Genomic DNA, 24160 nt, shown 5'->3' with positions numbered 1-24160 from the left:
CAGTCAACCAGACTCTTCCAGATCTGCCAGTCAGCCAGACTCTTCCAGATCTGCCTGTCAACCAGACTCTTCCAGATCTGCCAGTCAACCAGACTCTTCCAGAACCACCAGCCAGCCAGGATCTGCCGGATCCAACTACCTGCCTGAGCTTCCTCTCAGTGCTGAGCTTCCTCTCAGTGCTGAGCTTCCTCTCAGTGCTGGGCTTCCCCTCAGTCCCGAGCTGCCCCTCAGTCCCGAGCTGCCCCTCAGTCCCGAGCTGTCCCTCAGTCCAGTGGGATTCTGGGTGAGGACTACTAGGCCATGGTCGGCGGCGAGGGTGGACTATCCTAGGACGCGAGGAGGAGGGACTAAGACATTGATAGAGTGGGGTCCACGTCCCGCGCCGGAGCCGCCACCATGGACAGACGCCCACCCGGACCCTCCCTATTGTTTTGATGTGCGTCCGGGAGTCCGCACCTTAGGGGGGGGGGGGGGGGGGGTTCTGTCACGCCCTGGTCGAAGTATTTTGTGTTTATCTTCATTTATTTGGTCAGGCCAGGGTGTGGCATGGGTTTTTGTATGTGGTGTGTTGGTATTGGGATTGTAGCTTAGTGGGGTGTTCTAGTTAAGTCTATGGCTGTCTGAAGTGGTTCTCAATCAGAGGCAGGTGTTTATCGTTGTCTCTGATTGGGAACCATATTTAGGCAGCCATATTCTTTGAGTGTTTCGTGGGTGATTGTCCTTAGTGTCCTGATGTCCTTGTTCTGTGTTTATGTGCACGAGTATTAGGCTGTTTCGGTTTTCGTGTTACGTTTATTTGTTTTTTTGTATTTGATCGTGTTTACTTTGTCTCATTAAACATGGATCGCAATAGCCACGCTGCATTTTGGTCCGACTCTCCTTCACCGAAAGAAAACCGTAACACCTTCCAATTTGTTCAGTTCAAAGCAATAAACATGAATAGTGATAACCTTGTTTCATTTATATTTGTTCAAGATTTATATTTGAACATGATTTATTCCACCCACGTCTTGATTACAATTAATTCAATTGTATTTGGGTGAATAACAAAAACATGAACACTACACAAGGGTTAATGGTGAAGTTGACATACATCCTCCTCTCGTACATGTGCATTCAAACCTCATCAATCTCAAATCTGGAATGTGTAAAAGGAAATTCAAGATGATAATATTTTATTGTGTGAAAATAATGGTAACTTTTTATAACACCAAACTTGGTACACTTGTACAGTTTGTGGCCCTGAACATTTTCAGAGATGGAGCCATTATAAAAATGCCTCCAGGTGGCCATTATCCCATTCCACCATAACCCAATAAATTATTTTCCATCATATCGCATGAACTAAATAATGTTCAGGGCCCCTAACTGTATAAGTGTAGCTAGGGCTGTGGCGGTCATGAAATGTTGTCAGCCGGTAACGGTCATGCAAATGACTGACAGTCTCACTGTAATTTACAGTTAATCAACAAACACGGTAAGCATCTCCAGGCCTCCAAGCATACAAGCCACTGATTTGCACCTTTGGAACATCTATATTTTTACAAGTTGAATAAATCCATTTAAGGCTGTAACGTAAGAAATGTGGAAAAGGTAAAGGGGCCTGAATAATTTCCGAATGCACTGTATATTTTATGGCTATGCTACATGCCAATGGCAGCCTAGGCGGTAGGCTAGTTCATTTAGCCATTATTTTATAGTATATGATAGTATTTTATAGTATTTCAAGTAATCCTTCTAACTTAGATGACTACAGCACAATCTCCAAGTTATCTTGCCTATTATTAGAATCCCAGACCTACTCCCAGCTAAGAACTTTTTAAAAACTTCTCACTCTTTTCTAAATGTGCACCAGTCTGGTGGTAGATCTGGACATAGCACTGTTTCAGCCAATATTCTTGTTTTAGATAGTGTGTTAAATTGCCAAGATCATAAAATTCATTGTGCTGCTTTATTTATAGATCTTTGCAAGGCCCTCGACACCGTTGACCATTCCCTACTCATTCAAAGACTGTCTGATATGAGCCTGGATCAGGAGTCTTGCAAATGGTTTACAAACGATTTGACAAGACAGGACACAAAAGACAGGACCTGTTCTCTTGACTATTTATTAAATCATGCAATATTCATCTATATGCAGACGATACTGTTATGTATGCCATTGCACCTGTTAACCAAGCTGTGTTACAGCTGCAATCGGATTTTGTTACATTACAGATAGCCCTTGTTGATTTAAAACTTGTAATTAATGTGGGCAAAACGAAATATATGTTGTTCTCTAATTCACACAAAAAATATTCAGATGGACTCCATATTTACTCACTGGTTGATTCTCTCATCGAGCGGGTTCCCTATAAATAGGTCTTGCCTCTCTACACAGCAGGAAGCAGATTGTACAATCAACTTTCCAGAAATGGTGACACCATTTATCAAAATGCAGCAGACACCACTCTAAAGCCTTTGGATGCAGTCTACCATAGCGCACTTCACTTTATCACAGGTGACAGGTTTAATAGGCAACACTGCATCCTGCATCAGAAGGTTGGCTGGTCCTCACTAAAGTCCCGTAGATCACTTCATTATGCAATTTTTGTGCATGCATAAGTGTTGCTCTCCACTTTCTGGAGGATCAAGTTTTGAATTCAGTGGAATTAGAGTATGATAGGTAAAAAGATGGAGAAAACATCTGTCTCTGAATTACATCTTCAAACTAAGGGCAACCGTGGTATGACATTCCTGACAGGGAGACACGTCCATCATGCATGATGATGTATACAGGTAAGATAGTCTAGCGTGAGCTAGCAACACTTTCAGATATTACACGTTTCTAATTTTGACAGAATGTGGTTTCATTTCAAGCTAAAGTGCTAGCTATCTAGCTAGCTAACATTAGCTGGCTGACGTTATTATTTGTTTCCCAGAGCCATTTTCTATTTTAGTTAGAGCCTAATGTTAGCTAGCTAACATTGGACCTGGTTGGATAGCTCCCAGCACTGTGGTATTGTTGACACTTTGTTTATTGTTGTTTAACTAGCTAACGTTAGCTGGCTGGCTCGTTAGCTAACGTTACGGGACGTGTGTTAACTTAAACGTTGTTTACCTAGCTAGGTTCATTGTTTACCTAGCTAGCTAGCTATATGTCTTAAGCTAAAGTATACTGTTAGCTAGCTAACTAATGTTAGCTGGCTGGCTCCCTAGAGGACATTATTATTAGTTTCCCAGAGCTGCTTGCTTTTATAGTTAGAGCCTAATGTAGGCATTGTTGGCACTTTGTTAATTGTTGTTTAACTAGGCTTGATAGCTAACGTTACGTGACGTGTGCACAACACCCGTTGAATATGGCTGGTGTCAGTAAACATCGGCAAAAAAAGCGTAATGAAATGGTTGCCAGCAGAGCTGGTTAGGCTGTGTTCATGTTATCCAGAGGTAAACAAATCATAGGCCAGAGCGTCAAGTGTGTGCTTCGAGAGCGAAACGAGATAGGTGGGGCTAAAGCTTAACAGGGTGTGAACGATGCTGAATGTGTGTAGACAAGGAAGAGCTCTTCACTAGATACCAAAACATTCAAAGGCGATTTTCTTAAAAGTGAGTTAACAAGTTGATCAACATTCAAAGCAGACTTACTTTCCCATTGTTCCTCAAATGCAGGGTATGGTATACCATTTTGAGTCTCTACTTTTATCTAATGTAAAAAACACAATTACACATTTTGCTACATAAGACCAAATCCAGGTTGTGAGTCACAAATGTTGTGGTACCCTTCCCCAGATCTGTGCCTCGACACACTCCTGTCTCGGAGCTCTATGGACAATTCCTTCGACCTCATGGCTTGGTTTTTGCATTGACATGCACTGTCAACTGTGGGACCTTATATAGACAGGTGTGTGCCTTTCAAAATCAGGTTCAATCAATTGAACTTACCACTGGTGTACTCCAATCAAGTTGTAGAAACATCTCAAGGATGATCAATGGGTACAGGATGCACCTGAGCTCAGTTTTGAGTCTCATAGGAAAAGGTCTGAATACTTATGTAAACAAGATATTTCTGTTTTTGATTTTTAAGAAATGTTCAAAAAAATTCTAAAAACCTATTTTCACTTCGTCATTATGGGGCTGTGTAGATTGATGAGGAGAAAAAAGAATGTAATACATTTTGAATAAGGCTGTAACGTAACAAAATGTGGAAAAGGGGAAGGGGTCTGAATACTTTCCAAATGCACTTTGAAAAGGTTGCAAAAAAGTTGCACACGCATGTTCTCTCATGAAGTGACAATATTCTCACCAATCAGATTATTCTCAATTTAATCTTGTCTATATGAATATTTGAAAATAGTTTAGATTTACAATGGGCCATTATCAAATGGGCAGGAACAGAGGGAAAAAGACATGTCATCTATATGCACTCGAACATCGAATGGACCTGGCTACTCCAGTTTTACAGTGGAGTAATGTGCTTAAAATAAGCAGCTGAGAAATAAATATAGTTGCAGTAGAAAGCTGGGATCCTCTTCCTTTTAGAGACAACCATCGAAACTCTGCTTTCACATAGGATTGCATATAGAAAAGTCTGGGCTTATGAGAACACATTTCAATACATGGGTCAACTACTGTTTGACAAGCAGCCTCTCGCTGAGTGACAGGTGGTATTCCACCCAAACTCTTCATGCTATTGGCTCTCCAACCATGCTCCAGCAGCTACACAGTGCTTAATTTGTGAAACCAAGTGATATCTGTTCAGGAACATCGATAGTAACACGTTTTTTCAACTAAACATATTTCAGAGAGGAGGAGATAGAAATGCACGGTGGTGAGATCTTTTTTTAGCTAAAGGTCATGTGTCAGACTATTATTTTTTTTTAAATGCCCTATCACTAGGCTATTCAAAATCAAATGCAAATGCACTATAATTTTAGGCTAACTGAACTCTGTAAGCAGCCCTGCACAATCAATGAACCAACAATATTGCCTAGGCCTATATGTACTCTCCCAGACTCATGGATAGAATGTTTGGAGCCTAGCATAAGATAACCTGTCCATCTAGTATGGATAATAATACAGTCCACACTCAAAGGCATTTACTAGAGTTTGTTTAATTTTGGAGCACAGGCTAGACCAATTATGTAAATCTATTTTTTGTATGTTTTTTGGCTATTAGGCTATGTATTGTATAATGGCACACTCATTATTTTAATTCAGGCTCGGGCTCATACAGTATATAGCCCAAAGCTTAAGCTCTCAAGATCCGCAACGATCATGTTTTCCACTCAGTTTCAAGCTGTTGTTGAACTTCTTTCTTCAATTGATCGATCACAGTGAGGTCAAACAATGTAGCCTAACGGTGAGTTATAAAAGCATGATACTGTTTTGATGATACGTGTTCGATTGCATTTCCATTGATGTCAGAGTGATTAGAGGGACAATAGAGCATTGAGTAGCAGGCCATTAGCGACCTGACAGTCGTTAGCGAGTTGGGTACTACCAACGCATCAGCGGCATTCAAGTACAGAGTGCATAGGAGGAGATTACCATGACTCAACGGTCACGTGGAATTTGACTGCAGTCATGACTCATGACTGCCGATGAGTGTACCAAATGCTATGCTTTTATGAAAATGTGAACAATTCACCAAAAATGTGGCACATCTCTTTATTTATTGCATACCAAACATTTTAGTTTCTATCTAATCCTATCAGATAAGCCTGAGCATCATTCACATCCATCCATATTACAGACCTCCAGACATTTAGAGCTCCACTCTCCTCCACTGGCTCTATCAAGCCTCTATGTCTGTCAGCTTAGACTGCCCCCTTGTTAGCAAATTATCCCTTCTCACACAGGAGGAGGGACAATTAATTGCAGAAAATTGAGGTAGTAACATTGGAGGCAGGTTCCCTCTGTGACTTTGTGTGTGTGTCTGTGTGGGTGTATATGTATATATATATATAAATGTGTGTGCGTGCATACTGTCCATTTGTCAATCCCGTGAGCCTGACTCTGAACTACAGTAAATTGTATATATATATATATATATATATATATTTATATAGCAGACATTGGTCTGCTTTTATATTTGATTCAAGTTTTTCCTGGTGATAGAATCACGCTCACTATCATTTATTATTTCACCCTGGAAGTTTTTTCTTACTCAACTGGTGGCAGGTATAAATTGAAAAATGTGAAACGCACTTCTCCAGTGATTGCTCAACAGATTACAGTCTTACCTCTTTGCGTCCTGTTTTCTTTCAACTCCCTCCTCTTTATGTGAATGTAATAAGTGCGTAAGTGGCAGCAGAGATGTGGGTGACAGGTACTCTTTTCAGAGCAACAACTGGAAGTGGATGGACTGAAATAGGGGGGAATCAGAATGTGTCATATTTGTCAAGATGTTTACAGAGGGTGATGGTTTGAATGGTTCCGATGCTGGCAGCTCTTGTCATGTATCGTTTCTATCAAAGCATGAAGTGGATGCGGACTCCCTATAAATCTATGAGTGTCAGACAGTTGTACCGTAAAATACCTTTAGTCATGTCTGTCATGTACCACTTGAAGAGTTTAATTCCAAAACGCTATTTTCAGAAATGTTGGTCAATTAGCTTTAATTGTTTAAAGAAATGATGAAAGAGATTGGTGTGTTTAAACTTTCTAATCATGGCATTGGGTTGTTCAATGACAGATATGCATTTGTTTAAAATCATTTGATGGTTTCATTTCAGAGAGACAAATCTTGTTTTTTTGCTAAATGTTATATAAGTAGTACTACCTTTTTTTTTTTATAAAGAACTGTACAAATGATACATATAAATAAATAAAAAAATATATATATAAAATAATGAAATACTGTAATATGAGATCTGTATGGAAAACATTTACATTTGACATTTTAATCATTTAGCAGATGGTCTTATCCAGAGCGACTTCATTCATCTAGCTATCTTAAGATGAAACAACCACATATCAGTCAAATATACAGGATATGAACATTCCAGCTAAACAATGGAACAACTTTTTCATACACATCTAAAAAATCTCTGAATTAAAAATCTGAGAACAATACTATTTTACACACACCTGAAGGTACACATAAGCAATCATTTCTAATGAAAAAACATAAATGTGAAAAATTGGTGGATAAAGAGTTTTGGAAATAAACTCTTCACTTGTACGCTCATCAGTTGCATGATTTGATATTTTCACTGTTAATAATAATAATAATGATGTTTTTCACAGCCCAACCAAAATGTCTTGCACTTTCCTGTTGGATATTTTTTATTCATGATATATAGACATTGATTTTTCAGGATTAAGACATACATTTCTTAAAGTTTGGACTGTTTTAGCATAATCAGAAACATACATTTAAGGCTGCATTATTCCACTGTTTATGTTTTTGTCATGTGCTTTTGTAAACAATGTACAGTATAGGGCTTCAAATATGTTTATGATGTCGATCTCATGGACTCTCAGTGTTTACTATTCCTTATCCCCTTCCCTCAGCTTACCAAACAATGTGGCAGGGTCAGGCTGTTGAAATGACATATTGTGTCTTTAATATAGTGACTTATTTTTATGTTAAGGAGTGTCATTCTGTGCTGAGTATGATGAATACATAGCAGTGGCCATTTTGGGGCCCTAATTTATTGAGATTGGCTGTTGAAGGAGGGGGGGGGGGGTACATGTAATGATGACAGTGGTTCTCTCCATGGCAGGTCTACCTCTCCATTGTCATAAAAATCCTCCTAATAAAAGCAAATGTAATAAATGCATTTCCTACCTGTTCCATTATCCAACCCCTGCAGTGCCATCAGGGCTGAGGCAGGGAGGAAACTACTCCCAACAAGTCAAGCCACCAAGTGAGCAATTAAATTAAGTACAAAGTCTGACTCCGTTTTACCTTTCTACCTTTCCTGCTTTTATGCAGTTATTTTTAGACTAACTCAAGCTGTCATTCCAATGTGCAGTAGAGTAGTACAAAAACATTTGATTGGCCTTGACAAGCTTTAGTTGATGTTAGAAGTTTTAGTACCACTCTGAACGAAGTACAATAACTTTCAAAGGGAATTTGACTCAAAATTCAATTTAGGATGAATCTCCAAGACAGTGTTAGGATATGTATTTTATTTAGGGCTACTTTGATGTTTGATAGTCATATCACCATAGGGCCCCCCCCATTCATTCAAAAAAATATTGATCTAAAACATCTTTCAGACACACCGATTCAACTTCAGCCTATTGCAAAAGTGTCTGCAAAATGTACATTCTGAGAAAACATCTGCATAGATAAAGTGATGTGGCAGAAAATCTCCTATTTTTTACATTTTGTAGGGTTAATATTTCTTGTAACCAACTCTAACCACCCCTAGATTAAGGTGATTCTCCTTACTGTGTAGATCACGAGTCAGGCAGCCTCCCGGCTCCAAGACTATTTTCATTCCCTCATAGCAATTCTTAAACTAGTATCAACTCAACAATCCACGAATGCTAGGCTACAAGCCAGACAATAAATGTGTACACAAATACTTGTATATGCCGCCAGCATTAGGCAAACGACAAACAGGCAATTCAAGACCAGTTAAATATCCTTTTCTCAGCCATCTTAATGTTTTTCTCTTTCAACTTCCTTTTGCTTTTCTTCACTATGAAACCCTCTCGCTTTTATTTCTGTGCTTTTCTTTTTAATAGGTGCTCCTTGTTCTCCTCCTTTTCTCCTCTCCAGTGTGTCTTTGCACTATAATTACAGTCGTTTCTACCTACTGCGCCAAAGAGCTTCCAACCCTCGCCCGTGCGCGCTGGTGGCCCGATGGCTAATGTGACACTGTCACTCAAAGCCTTTAGAAAGCAATGGTGCAGAAATCAAAAGACAAAAATTAAGAGAGAGAGAGAGAGAGAGAGAGAGAGAGGTGATATATAGAATAAATAGACTGTGTGGGAGAGTTTCACGTTGATTCACTCCATGTATTTATTTTCTCCTCTCCTCTGGTGTAAGACAGGCTTCTCTCTGTCAGACTGAGTACAGTTACATGCACATAATAATACAATGATTTTGTGAATAGTCAGATTAATACAAATAATTTGATTTAAAAGTTGACATGCTTTGCAATAACGATTTCCCTAATAATCCTGTTTATATGGACACATCTGAAATCAGGTTACCTGATGGGGAAAAATAAACAAGGCCCATATTCACCAAGTCTCAGACTAGAGTGCTGATTAGGATCAGTTTTGCCATCGTAATAAATAATAGATAGTGGGGACCTGATCCCAGACCAGCACTCCTATTCCGACATGCTTTTTGAATATGGGGGTCCAGACAAATTCAGCCAGAGAGAAAGTTCTCATATGTTAGTTTTATTTTTTAACTTGCATAAAATGGAGCTCATACTTAAAACAATCCCTCCCTCTTCCATTATCCGGTGATTAGGGCTGAGAGATGGATTGTTGGCCATATGGTGGGGGTTCACTGGGATATTAACCCCGGGGTAGAGTTTGTCAGAGTCCTCTAGATAGACTCAAAACGTATAGGAGATATATAATGTCTTATTTTTTCTTTTAAAAAACTAAACTGGCATCCAAAACAGCCATGTCCATGTGACGCGTTGTAATATTGAACAGCGACATTACGCTATAGGATAAGTGACGTTAAACTCTCGGCGACATCCTCTGGATTGAACTGTTGTTCTATGCAAATGGATGTCATGTTCCACAACCTCTGGATTTCATGGATTACTGTGTGTTGAGATGTTGTGAATCTGAGCTAGCGGACCTCCTTTCCAAACACCATTATGTTGTTCTTTGTCCATTCAAAAACCAATGTCCCTCTGTTATATAGACTTATTCATTGTTCTCATATACCACTTCACGCAATCCCAAACAGTACTGAGGAGGGTCCGTAAGTGTGGATACTGCAGGCTGAGATTTCCTGGTCACCGTGATAATCTACGTGACCTGTAACAGTTTCAAAGGGCACTGCTTTCATGTCAACATCTGTCACTGCATAGAGGTAACCTGAGGCCTGACATTGGAATGGTTGTAAACTGGGGAACCTCAGACCTAGCCCAATCCTCTCTCAGTCCCACTGTCGTCCTCTCAACAGATGTGTGTGTGTACCAGGTAAGGTTCACCTTTCCCTCCCCCATTGAGCATAGGGCAGCTGGGTCTAGGCCTGGAGACACGGCTCTCAATGAGGGCTTTCACTATCTCCATCTGTCCCTCTGTCCCGCTCTCCTGATCACTCGCACACTGCCTAAGGGTATATAGGCTCCATTCCTAACAGCCATGCTTGTAATTGCAGCTATCTTGGCTATGCAGTGACTAATTGGAATGGTTTTGCATTCGATTGATGACTCTTAAGATTGTTGAAATACATTGTACAGCAACTATTGATTCCGGGGGGCGAATAGGAGCTTAGAACTTACATCCCTATTGGACTCCCATAACATGCTTGGCTTTTGACCTCTTGTTGGAATACGATCTCTTTCAAAGAGAGCATGGTGCAAATGTAGCGCTATGATACTACTTTGGCTCTGTGTCACAAACTTGTGTGGCACATCCAGCTCAGATTCCCCTATAGACACGCACAAACTCATCCTCCAGCCATCCGCACACAAAGTCATAATGCAGTCCCCCAAAAAATCTAATGCCTGTGACAAAAATGATCCCCCTTCAAGTTGATGAGCGCCCCTGTGGTTCGGCCCCCTCTCCCCTCTCAGCGCGCCGTTAAAAGGCAGCTGTCATTACGGTCCCGCTGAGGAGCAGACAAGTCCACTCCACTCCCGGGCCCGGCGCGAAAATCTCCAGCTTCCCCGTGGCTGCGAGGCGCTGAGCGCCGCTAAATGACAGGGTAGGGCCTGCTCGGCCGCCCAGTTCTGAGGGGCCTGCATTCCCCCAACCCTGCAATTAACACACTGCTGGCTGCGTGGAGGGGGCAGAGCGCACAGGAGAGAAAATAAATAAAATGAAAAATTAACTGTGAAAATGAAGCTGTCACTGAGGTGTCTTAAAAAGGGATGAACATGAAGGGGGTCTAGGTTACACTATATAGAAGATCTGCAGAATTGGCATTCTCAAATCTTATTTGTCACATGCTTCGTAAACAACAGGTGTAGACTAACAGTGAAATGCTTCCTTACGGGTCCTTTTCCAACAATGCAGAGTTAAAGATAAAGATACAAAATGTAATAAAAATACAAATAATGACACAAGGAATAAATATACAGGGAATAACTAGTACAATATGGTTTTGCAGGGGTACGAGTTAATTGAGGCAGCTACACTATATATATACAAAACTATGTGGACACCCCTTCAAATTAGTATATTCGTCTATTTCAGCCACACCCGTTGCTGACAGGTGTATAAAATTGAGCATGCAATCCATGCGATCTCCATAGCCAAACATTGACAGTAGAGCTCAGTGACTTTCAATGTGGCACCATTATAGGATGCCACCTTTCCAACAAGTAATTTCGTCAAATTTCTGTCCTGCTGTTATTGTGAAGTGGAAACGTCGAGGAGCAACAACGGCTCAGCCGCAAATTGGTAGGCCAAACAAGCCCATAGAACAGGACCACTGAGTGATGAAGCATGGAAAAAAATATCTGTCCTCGATTGCAACACTCACTACCGAGTTCCAAACTACCTCTGGAAGCAACGTCAGCACAAGAACGGTTCATCGGGAGCTTCATGAAATGGGTTTCCATGGCCGAGCAGCCGCACATAAGCCTAAGATCACCATGCGCAATGCCAAGCGTCGGCTGGAGTGGTGTAAAGCTCACCGCCATTGGACTCTGGAGCAGTGGAAACGCGTTCTCTGAAATGATGAATCATGTTACACCATCTGGCAGTCCAACGGACAAATCTGGATTTGGCTAATGCAAGGAGAACGCTACCTGCCCAAATGCACAGTGCCAACTGTAAAGTTTGGTGAAGGAGAAATAATGATCTAGTGCTGTTTTTCATGGTTCGGGCTAGGTCCCTTAGTGCCAGTAAAGGGATATCTTAACGCTACAGCATACAATGACATTCTGGACGATTCTGTGCTTCCAACTTTGTGGCAACAGTTTAGGGAAGGCCCTTTCCTGTTTCAGCATGACAATGTCCCCATGCACAAAGCGAGGTCCATACAGAAATGGTATGTCAAGATCTGTGTGGAAGAACTTAACTGGCCTGCATAGAGCCCTGACCTCAACCTCATCAAACACCTTTGGCATGAATTGGAACAATGAATGCAAGCCAGGCCAAATTGCCCAAAATCAGTGCCCGGCCTCACAAATGTTCTTGTGGCTGAATGGAAGCAAGTCCTCGCAGCAATGTTCCAACATCTAGTAGAACATCTTCCCAGAAGAGTGGAGGGTGTCAGCAAAGGGGGGACCAACTCCATATTTATACCCATGATTTTGGAATGAGATGTTCGATGAGCAGGTGTCCACATACCATTGGTCATGTAGTGTATGTGTGTGTGGGCATATGTCATATATGTGTGTGTGTGTGTGTGTGTGTGTTCAGTAGTCTATGTAAGCATGTGTGAATGTGTGGGTAGAGTCCAGTGAGTGTGCATGGAGTCAGTGCAAGATAGTTGCTACAGAAAACGGTCAATGCAGGTAGTCCAGGTACCCATTTGTAGAAGCTGTTCAGGGTCCTGTTGTTGCCAGACTTGGTGCACTGGTACCGCTTGCAGTGCAGTAGGAGAGAGGACAGTCTATGGCTTGAGTAGCTGGAGTCTTTGACAGTTTCTTGGGCCTTCTGCTGACACCGCCTGGTAAAGAGGTCCTGGATGGCAGGGAGTTCGGCCTCAGTGATGTACTGGGCTATACTCACTACCCTCCGTAGCCCCTTGAGGTCAGATGCCTTGCAGTTGCCATACCAAGCGGTGATGCAGCCAATCAAGATGCTCTCAATGGTTCAGCTGAAGAACCTTTTGAGGATCTGAGGGCCCAAAACAAATCTTTTCAACACTATGGTGTTGAATGCTGAGCTGTAGTCAATGAACAGCATTCTTACGTAGGTATTCCTTTTGTCCAGGTGGGTGGCAGTGTGGAGTGCAACACAGATTGCGTCATCTGTTGATCGTATGCGTATGCGAATTGGAGTGGGTCCAGGTGTCTAGGATGATGGTGTTAATGTGAGCCATGACCAGCCTTTCAGAGCATTTCATGGCTATGGACATGAGTGCTACGGGGCGATAGTCATTTAGACAGGGTACCTTGGTGTTCTTCCACAAGGGGCCTATGGTGATCTGCTTGAAACAAGTTGCTATTATAGACGGGGTCAGGGATAGCTTGAAAATGTCAGTAAAGACACACGCCAGCTGGTCAGCGCATGCTCTTAGTTTGCCTTCTAGTATTCCATATGGCCCCGCGGCCTTGCGAATGTGAACCTGTTTAAAGGTCTAACTCACATCGGCTACAGCTAGTGCTCACATGCATGGATCAGTGTTGCTTGCCTTGAAGTGAGCATAGAAGGCATCTAGCTTGTCTTGTAGGCTCGGGTCGCTGGGCAGCTCGATGCACTTATTAATGAAGCCGGTGACTGATGTGGTAAACTCCTGTTATCGGATGAATCATATTGCAGTCTGTGCTAGCAAAACAGTCCTGTAGCTTAGCATCTGCTTCATTGGACCACTTCCGTTTTCTTGTTTTCCAATTACAACCTTACAACCACCCTAAACTAACACATATAGAAGTAGACCTTTTTGAAAGATACGTCTGCATTAGATGTTTGAAAAGTCACTTTATTGCGATGAAGTGACTAACAAAGTAAAGGACAGAGAAATATACATACTACAGGTTTATATTTCAATCTTACATACATGTCGGTCTTCTTTATCATAGTAGGTTGCTGCTGTGTTGCCGAGGTTCTGGAAAATGTAGTGTCATAATCAAATTTAAAGGAGGATCATTTACCTGTCACTACAAGATCATCATATGCTCAAAGTTTCTGTTTATTAAATCTATTATTTCTTGTCATACAGTGTTAGTGAAATCCACAAGGAGACTTGTCAGCTAATTCTTTAGAAATATTCCATTCGAAAAAATACTGCGAGACAGGCAGCCAAAGTATGCAGAACGGTGGCATAACCTGAATATGTATTATCTTAGAGCCCTGTCAAAGGCCAGAACAATGGGGTCAACAGGTATTCTGTCTTCATCAGCGAGTGAAAGTGATGTATTATATAGCAGCACTGCTCTATCAATGAGCAGCATGAGGGCAGCATGACCTGCCTACGCATTCCATCAACAACACAATGGAGCAGGTAGAATGGATTTGCAACCTTGGAGCATGTGTCAATAGGTCACCATATCCACGAGAGCACACATTGTTCATCACACCACACTCTTGCAGAAAAGAGAGCAGCGGGAAGATCTCAATTGGAAGAATGCAAGCCATTTTTTCAGCTATTAATATTTGAATTTTAATCTAACAATTTAGCAGCATTTTTCTTGGTAAACATTGATTGATTAATCATCGTTGATGAATGTTTTTAGAGAACATTTGCCTATAGAAAAGTCACAGTCTAGAAATAAAATGACTGCTTGCAAATCGCTCCACAAGTGGAGAAAGTGAAAATGGGGAATTATGGTTTAAGGGGAAGAACATACTGACATGAGCCATGGTTGTAGATATGTGCATTTAAAGCATTGCTTTGTTCTGCTCATTGTCAGTGAGAGGACCTAAAGTGAATATGAAGGCCACCAAGCCATCCACTGTGCTTTCATTTCAGCGAATCAACCTCCCATGTCCCCCCTTCCCCCCAACCCACAAGCCCTGCTTGCTTTTTAATTGTAAATTTGTAAAGACTTTAAGGCAGTCTGCATAACTGCTGTTATGTCTATACTCCTGCTTTGGTCCAGATGACTGGGCCTGGAATAACAAGGACAAACACTCTTTATATGTCATCATTAATGAATGAATAAATTAATACCACATTTGATTGAGCATTCCATCTCAGAATGCAGTGCACATATAAAGTATGTTGATGGGAATATGGAAAAAGGGTAAGAAAAATAAATAGTAAATATCAAATACAAACAAACAAATATTTCACTCATGAAAACTTGTGAATTTGAGGCCTGTCTGGTCCAGCGGTTACAGCCGCTGCCCCCGGCACACATGTATGTTAGTTGGCATGGGTTCAAATCTGTCCCACTGCCCTTTGGCTCATCTTTCCAACACTATACCACACTGAGTGAATAAAGCATTATGAACACATGCTCTTTCCATTACATAGATTGACCAGGTGAAAGCTATGATCCCTTATTGATGTCAATTGTTAAATCCACTTGAATCAGTATAGATGAAGGGTAGGAGGTTAAAGAAGGATTTTTAAGCCTTGAGACAATTGAGGCATTATGATTATGTACACTACAAGACAAAAAGCACCTGCTCGTCGAACATCTCATCGCAAAATAATTTCCATTAATATAGACTTGATTTAACATGCTCCACTCTTCTGGAAAGGCTTTCCACTAGATGTTGGAACATTGCTGTGGGACTTCGATGGGGTTGTGGTCAGGGCTGGTGCAGGCCAGTCAAGTTCTCCAACACCGATCTCAACAAAGCATTTCTGTATGGACCTCGCTTTGCTGCTGAAACAGGGAAGAGCCTTCCCCAAACTGTTGCCAAAAAGTTGGAAGCACAGATTTGTCTAGAATGTCACTGTATGCTGTAGCATTGAGATTTCCCTTCACTGGAAGGAGCCTAGCCCGAACCATGAAAAACAGCCCCAGACCATTATACCTCCTCCACCAAACTTTACAGTTGGCACTATGCATTGGGGCAGGTAGCGTTCTCCTGGCATCAGTCAAACACAGATTCGTCCGTTGGACTGTCAGATGGTGAAGCGTGATTCATCATCACTCCAGCTGACGCTTAGCATTGCACATGGTGACCTTAGGCTTGTGTGCGACTGTTCGGCCATGGAAACCCATTTCATGAAGCTCCCGATGAACAGTTTTTGTGCTGACGATGCTTTCAGAAGCAGTTTGGAACTCAGTAGTGAGTGTTGCAACCGAGGACAGATGACCGCGGCCCCGTTCAGTGAGCTTGTGTGGCCTATCACTTCGCGGCTGAGCCGTTGTTGCTCCTAGACGTTTCCACTTCACAATAACAGCACTTACAGTTGACCGGAGAAGCTGCAGCAGGGCAGAAATTTGATGAACTGACTTGTTGGAAAAGTGGCATCCTATGATGGTGCCACGTTGAAAGTCACTGAGCTCTTCACTAAGGCCATTATACTGCCAATGTTTGTCTATAGCCATTGCATGGCTCTGTGCTCGATTGTATACACCTGTCAGCAACGAGTGTGGCTGAAATTGCCGTATCCACTAATTTGAAGGGGTCTCCATATACTTTTGTATTTACTCTATAGTGTATGTGTGCCACTCAAAGGGTGAGTGTACAAGACAAAACATGAAGTACCTTTGAACTGGGTATGGTAGTAGGTGCCAGGCGCACCGGTTTGAGTGTGTCAAGAATGCTCAACAGTTTCCCGTGTGTATCAAGAATGGTCCACCACCCAAAGGACATCCAGACAATTTAACACAACTGTGAGAAGCATTGGAGTCAACATGGGCCAGCATCCCTGTAGAAAGCTTTCGACACCTTGCAGAGTCCATGCCCCTACGAATTGAGACTGTTCTGAGGGCAACACAATATTAGGAAGGTGTTCCTAATGTTTGTACACTCAGTGTACTTCTTCAATAAAGCAAAGAAATTACGAAAGGAGTGCAACTCCCCCAATCCTTGAAAATAAAATAAAACTGGTAATATGGACTGCTGTTCAAAAATCTCTAAATTATAAATAAATAATAAATGCAGTGAAGGGACCACAGATGTAAATTTGCTAAATCTGGTGCAACACATAATTTCTCAGTGCTCTGAGACGTATGGTTTTGTACATTGTCCCAGTTCAAACAAACTCCAATAAATACATGCATGCAATGCTTGAATACTAAATTGGAATGTGAAAATGATAAATCCATTTGTCATGTTCACATGACAATTTACAAAGATTGGATCTCTAGACCATTGGCATTAATAACCCTCCATAATGCTATGGCATGCTGTGCTGTGCTGTGCTGTGATGCATGCACAAATGCACACAAAAAAGACTGAATCTGTAGTTCATTATCCTGACCGTGCGCATATCAATTGTCTAATAAGTGTAATATTTTATCAGCCCTTTATATGATTCATAACATGCTATGTAGGATTTGTCCAATAACCACCGTAACATCACAACTGATAACCTTGCTCGTTCAATTAAGTTTATTTTCCTAGTGTCGAGTAGTTCTATCTCACCTCTCATGTCATCATGCAGAAAATACAACCCAACTCCCTTTTTCTGGACAGTTGTGTATTGGAGTTGGTACAGCTAACATTACTTAAACATGTATAAAAATGGGGTGGAGGGGGATTGGGGAGGGGTCGTCAGTGGGGTCACTGCTGGTCGATAGGCAATTTCTCAGCAGTGGCGGAAGTGATGAGACTATTTCAGATGAAATGGCTCTTCTCTAGTGGAAGGAAAAGGCTAATGCGGTGCCAAAAGGCCAGTGCCAGCAGGTGTGCTCTGGTCAGACGACCTGTGCGGACAGCGCCAGGGATAGGCTCAGAGGGGACTGGCTCATACATAGAACCTTTACGGACTCTTCAGTACTGGGAGATCAAACACCATCTCTGTTCTCTGTCCTAGTCTTCATTACTGTGGGACAACTCACTTCCATATGCAGCACCCAAATAAAAGGTGAGCATGGTGGTGGTCATTTTGGGCTAGATAATCCACCACCACCATACACAGTTGAAGTCGGAAGTTTACATACACTTAGGTTGGAGTCATTAAAACTTGTTTTTCAACCACTCCACAAATTTCTTGTTAACGAACTATAGTTTTGGCAAGTCGGTTAAGACATCTACTATCTGATTTTTCCAACAATTGTTTACAGACAGATTATTTCACTTATAATTCATTGTATCACAATTCTAGTGGGTCAGAAGTTTACTGTGCCTTTAAACAGCTTGGAAAATTCCAGAAAATTATGTCATGGCTTAAGAAGCTTCTGACAGGCTAATTGACATTATTTCAGTCAATTGAAGGTGTACCTGTGGATGTATTTCAAGGCCTACCTTCAAACTCAGTTCCTCTTTGCTTGACATCATGGGAAAATCAAAAGAAATCAGCTAAGACCTCAGAAACAAAATTGTAGACCTCCACAAGTCTGGTTCATCCTTGGGGGCAATTTCAAAAACACCTGAAGGTACCACGTTCATCGGTACAAACAATAGTACGCAAGTATAAACACCATGGGACCACGCTGCCGTCATACCGCTCAGGAAGGAGACGCGTTCTGTCTCCTAGAGTTGAACATACTTTGGTGCGAAAAGTGCAATTCAATCTCAGAACAACAGCACCTGTGAAGATGCTGCAGGAAACGGGTAGTAAAAAGATTCCTATATCAACATAACCTGAAAGCAAGGAAGAAGCCACTGCTCCAAAACCGCCATAAAAAAGCCAGACTACGGTTTGCAACTGCACATGGGGACAAAGATTGTATTATTTTGGAGAAATGTCGAAACAGTGCCAAAATCACTTTTGATAGTCGCCGGGTCCACATTGTAACAATTGTATTTTGCATGAAACATGCAAATATAACTGTTAGGCCATAATAACCTGAATTTATGTTTGGAGGGAAAAGGGGGATGCTTGTAAGCCGATGAACACTATCCCAACCGTGAAGCACGGGGTTGGGGTTCTTTGCTGCAGGAGGTACTGGTGCACTTCACAAAATAGATGGCATAATGAGGTAGGAAAATTAGGTGGATATATTGAAGCAAAATCTCAAGACATCAGTCATTTTCAACATCAGGTTGAAAATGAGTCTTCCAAATGGACAATGACCCCAACAATACTTCCAAAGTTTTGGCAAAATGGCTTAAGGACAACAAAGTCAAGGTATTGGAGGGGCCATCACAAACCCCTGACCTCAATCCTATAGAAAATGTGTGGGCAGAACTGAAAAAGCGTCTGCGAGCAAGGAGGCCTACAAACCTGACTCAGTTACACCAGCTCTGTCACGAGGAATGGGCCAAAATTCACCCAACTTATTGTGGGAAGCTTGTGGAAGGCTACCCGAAACGCTTGACCCAAGTTAAACAATAATAGGGGCAATGCTACAAATTCTAATTGAGTGTATGTAAACTTCTGACCCACTGGGAATGTGATGAAAGAAATAAAAGCTGAAATAAATAATTCTTTCCACTATTATTCTGACATTTCACATTCTTAAAATAAAGTGGTGATCCTAACTGACCTAAGACAGGGCATTTTTACTAGGATTAAATGTCAGGAATTGTGCAAAACTGAGTTTAAATGTATTTGGCTAAGGTGTATGTAAACTTCCGACTTCAACTGTACGTTTTCAAAGACGAGATCATCAGATTGTGGTACATGTTGTCATAATTTGATTCTAAATCGATAGAGAGGGATGGGATTGGGGAGGATGGGTCATGGGGGAACCTCAGAATCCCTGCTGATCGCACTGACAGGGAGAACCGGTCTGCTGCTGCTCTAATATTTCACAGGCATCCTAACCTGTTCAATTATACTGCAATCATGATTCAACCTCTTTGGTAACCCCACAAGCCTCTCCATCTCCATGCTCCACCACACCAGGCCCACATACATCATCAGATCAAACCTGGGTTCAAATAGTATTTAAATACTTTTCGAGCCTGCCTGGAGGACCAGATGGGCAGGGTTTGCACTTTTGGGCCTATTCCATTGGTTCCCTTGGCAAGACCAATAAAATGCTGTAGCACAACAAAGCAACAAAGTGTTTAGCTACAACTCAGTGAGGCTAAAGAGAATGCCAGATTGCCATGGCAACAGTTCAAATGAGGTAGTTCCAGTCCAGATGAATCACAGTGCAGCCAAAAGTGCCATGGTCTGAATATTACCTTTGTGTACTACTGCTTGTTTGGAATAACAGAAATGTAGCTCATGGCCATAGGAGGGGATGTTGTCAGAGGAAAGGGCAGAGACAGAGGGGTTAAGGGGAATTGCTCCGCCCCAGTGAACACCTGGCTATTGTTATACTGCTGGACTCATGTTGCTCATTTCTCTATTGCAGTTAAAAAAGGAGGAGAGGCGGGGAGGTGGGATTCCTATCAGGGGTAAAGCAGTTTTGTAAGCAGAGGTAATGATGCTTGACCTACATCAATTATAGCTGATTAACAAACACATGGGCCACAGGGTCCTCCAAAGAGTATCTCATGAGAATCCTCTTAGCCCAAAGATGATAAAAACACCCTGATATTGTTACTAAGAAAACATCCTGATTCACTTTCTATTCCTTGGAGAACACTTCCCTCCTCACTCTCTCAAAAGGGCCTTCTTGTGTCACCCGGTCTTTACTCTCTCGTAGGTTCGGGTCTCCCTGCTTGGGCAACACATTTGAAAATGTATGCCTGCACTTCTATAAGTTGCTTTGGATAAAAGCATCTGCTAAATGGCATGTATTAGAGTTTTCAGGTACATGCGCACTGATGGTTATACCTACTGTAGATTGGACATTATTTGTATTTTCAGAATCATAGTTATTAAGTAAGTGGTTTGTTCAGTTTGTAAAATGTTTGTGGGTATAATGTGTTAAATTCAATATACAATACGCAGTGTTTAGTACCATTCTGACATTATGTAGGAGCCATATAAAAATACAATTTGAGAAAAAAAATATACATCCATAATCCATCCATAATATTCAACTTTTGAAACAAAAATCATGTAATACTATAAAATCCTATAATAGGGTATGATATGGATTGAAATACCAGTATCTGAAAGTGCAACACGTAAAAAATGTATAACTGTGCACCATGAAGATGGCCACTTATCACCAAATGTTTCTGAAGGTGTTCTAAAGTTTGTATTTCAACAACAAATCCATTGTTTACAACTCCTTTGGGTATATAAATGTAAGTACGAACCCTGAGGGCAAGCTAGAGGGGAGCAGATGACATAGAATAAAATAAGTAGATTCCCCAACAGAAGGAGCAGTCTTCCAGTGGTCATTCAATCCTGCCTGACATTCATGTGTCAGGGTCCTGATTCGCTGACCTCACCGCTGTCTGCTGGATTCCACAAAGGCCATTCGACAATGACCGCAGGCTGTCCGCTACCAATTAGGGATCCTCAGCGCTTGCAACCTGTAACCTTAGAGCCCGGGCTGGTGCTTGTATGTGGTGCACAGGGAAAGCTGGTCCTATAACTACCAGCTGAATCTACGGCAGAGACCCGCAAAGGCGGTGCCCAATTAGACAACAACAAAGACAGCTCGCGTGGGGGAAAGCATGCTCACGCGAGAGAGGGAGTGCCCACTTACACAGACCGAGACCTTGAAAAAACAGAGATTGATTTTATTTTTTTATGGTAAATAATTTGAGTCTTTCATCTTAATTTGATCCACCATCTTAGGCTACGGCTATGAGCAGAGACTGAATGGCAATAGGGCAGTTCTTAGAAACATTCTTAGAAAAAACAGTTCCAAAAGGGTTCTTCAGCTGTCCCCATACGATAACCATTTTTGGTTCCAGGTATAACTCTTCTGGGTGCCATGTAGAACCCTCTGTGTAATGGATTCTACATGGAACTGAAAAGGGTTCTACCTGGAATCAAAAAGGCTTCTTCAAAGGGTTCTCTTATAGGGACACCCGAAGAACTCTTTAAGGTTCTAGATTGCACCTTTTTTTCTAAGAGTGCAGTGGGCATGTCTAAATCGTGTTTCTTGCAAAGAGTTATCATTATTTGGATAATTATAGGTAACTGGAGGAAAAACATAGGAAGGTGTGAGGGAAATTTCTGGTTCCAATCCGTACCTCTAATCAAATCAAATTGTATTTGTCAAATGCTTCATAAACAACAGGTGTAGACCAAAAGTGAAATGCTTACTTACAGTGAACAAGCAACTCCGGGATGCTGGCTTTCTAGCCAGGGTTGCAAAGAAAAAGCCATATCTCAGACTGGCCAATAAAAAATAAAAAATTAAGATGGGCAAAAGAACACAGACAGAGGTACAGAGGAACTCTGCCTAGAAGGCCAGCATCCAGGAGTCGCCTCTTCACTGTTGACGTTGAGACTGGTGTTTTGCGGGTGCTATTTAATGAAGCTGCCAGTTGAGGACTTGTGATGTGTCTGTTTCTCAAACTAGACACTCTAATGTACTTGTCCTCTTGCTCTGTTGTGCACCGGCGCCTCCCGCTCCTCTTTCTATTCTGGTTAGAGCCAGTTTGCATTGTTCTGTGAAGGGAGAGGTACACAGCATTGTACTATATCTTCAGTTTCTTGGCAATTTCTCGCATGGAATAGCCTTCATTTCTCAGAAGAAGAGTAGACTGACGAGTTTCAAAAGAAAGTCTTTGTTTCTGGCAATTTTGAGCCTGTAATCGAATCCACAAATGCTGATGCTCCAGATAATCAACTAGTCTAAAGAAGGCCAGTTTTATTGTTTCTTTAATCAGAACAGTGTGCTAACAATTGCAAAGGGGTTTTCTAATGATCAATTAGCCTTTTAAAACAATACACTTGGATTAGCTAACACAACGTGCCATTGGAACACAGGAGTAATGGTTGCTGATAATGGTCTGTCTATGTAGATATTGCATTTTTTTTGTGGTGTACTCAAAATCTCAAAACATATTTCAGTCTGTGATAGCAAAACAGTCCTGTAGCTTAGCATCGGCTTCATCTGACAACTTCCTTATTGACCGAGTCACCGGTGCTTCCTGCTTTAGTTTTCCCAGGAGGATAGAATTATGATCAGATTTGCCAAATGGAGGGCGAGGGGAGAGCTTTGTACGCATCTCTGTGTGGAGTAAAGGTGGTCTAGAGTTTTTTTCCTCCTCTGGTTGCAAATTTAACATGCTGTTAGAAATTAGTTAAAAAGGATGAGTTTCTGGGCATTAAACTTCACGCCACTAGGAGCACCGCCTCTGGATGAGCGTTTTCCTGTTTGCTTATGGCCATATACAGCTCATTGAGTGCAGTCTAAGTGCCAGCATCGGCTTGTGGTGGTATGTACAGTCGTGGCCAAAGGTTTTGAGAATGACACAAATATACATTTTGCTGCTGGAGCGCGTGCTACGGGTGGGTGTTGCCATCGTGACCAGTGAACTGAGATAAGGCAGAGCATTACCTAGCATGGACTTGTAGATGACCTGGAGCCAGTGGGTCTGGCGACGAATATGTAGTGAGGGCCAGCCGACTAGAGCATACAGGTCGCAGTGGTGGGTGGTATAAGGTGCTTTAGTAACAAAACGGATGGCACTGTGATAAACTGCATCCAGTTTGCTGAGTAGACTATTGGAAGCTATTTTGTAGATGACATCGCCGAAGTCGAGGATCGGTAGGATAGTCAGTTTTACTAGGGTAAGTTTAGCGGTGTGAGTGAAGGAGGCTTTGTTTGCGAAATAGAAAGCCGATTCTCGGCTGTTGGCCGAGGTTGGAGTAGCCAGGAGGAAGGCATGGCCAGCCGTTGAGAAATGCTTGTTGAAGTTTTCGATTATCATGGATTTATCGGTGGTGACCGTGTTACCTAGCCTCAGTGCAGTGCGCAGCTGGGAGGAGGTGCTCTTGTTCTCCATGGACTTTGCAGTGTCCCAGAACTTTTTGCAGTTAGAGCTACAGGATGCAAATACCTGCTTGAAAAAGCTGGCGTTTGCTTTCCTGACTGACTGCGTGTATTGGTTCCTGACTTTCCTGAACAGTTGCATATCGCGGGAACTATTCAATGCTATTGCAGTCTGCCACAGGATGTTTTTGTGCTGGTCGAGGGCAGTCAGGTCTGGAGTGAACCAGGGGCTATATCTGTTCTTAGTTCTGCATTTTTTGAACGGAGCATGGAGTGTTGACCCTTCTTTTTCAAGACCTCTGCAATCCGCCCTGGCATGCTGTCAATTAACGTCTGGGCTAATTCCTGACTGATGGCAGCCCATTCCTGCATAATCAATGCTTGGAGTTTGTCAGAATATGTGGGTTTTTGTTTGTCCACCTGCCTCTTGAGGATTGACTACAAGTTCTCAATGCAATTAAGGCCTGGGGAGTTTCCTGGCCATGGACCCAAAATATCAATGTTTTGTTCCCCGAGCCACTTAGTTATCACTTTTGCCTTATGGC

This window comes from Oncorhynchus mykiss, chromosome 6 (genome assembly GCF_013265735.2).
Source record: "Oncorhynchus mykiss isolate Arlee chromosome 6, USDA_OmykA_1.1, whole genome shotgun sequence".
Classification (NCBI taxonomy): Eukaryota; Metazoa; Chordata; class Actinopteri; order Salmoniformes; family Salmonidae; genus Oncorhynchus; species Oncorhynchus mykiss.
The sequence above is the reverse complement of the archived record's forward strand: the minus strand, read 5'-3'. Positions refer to the sequence as shown.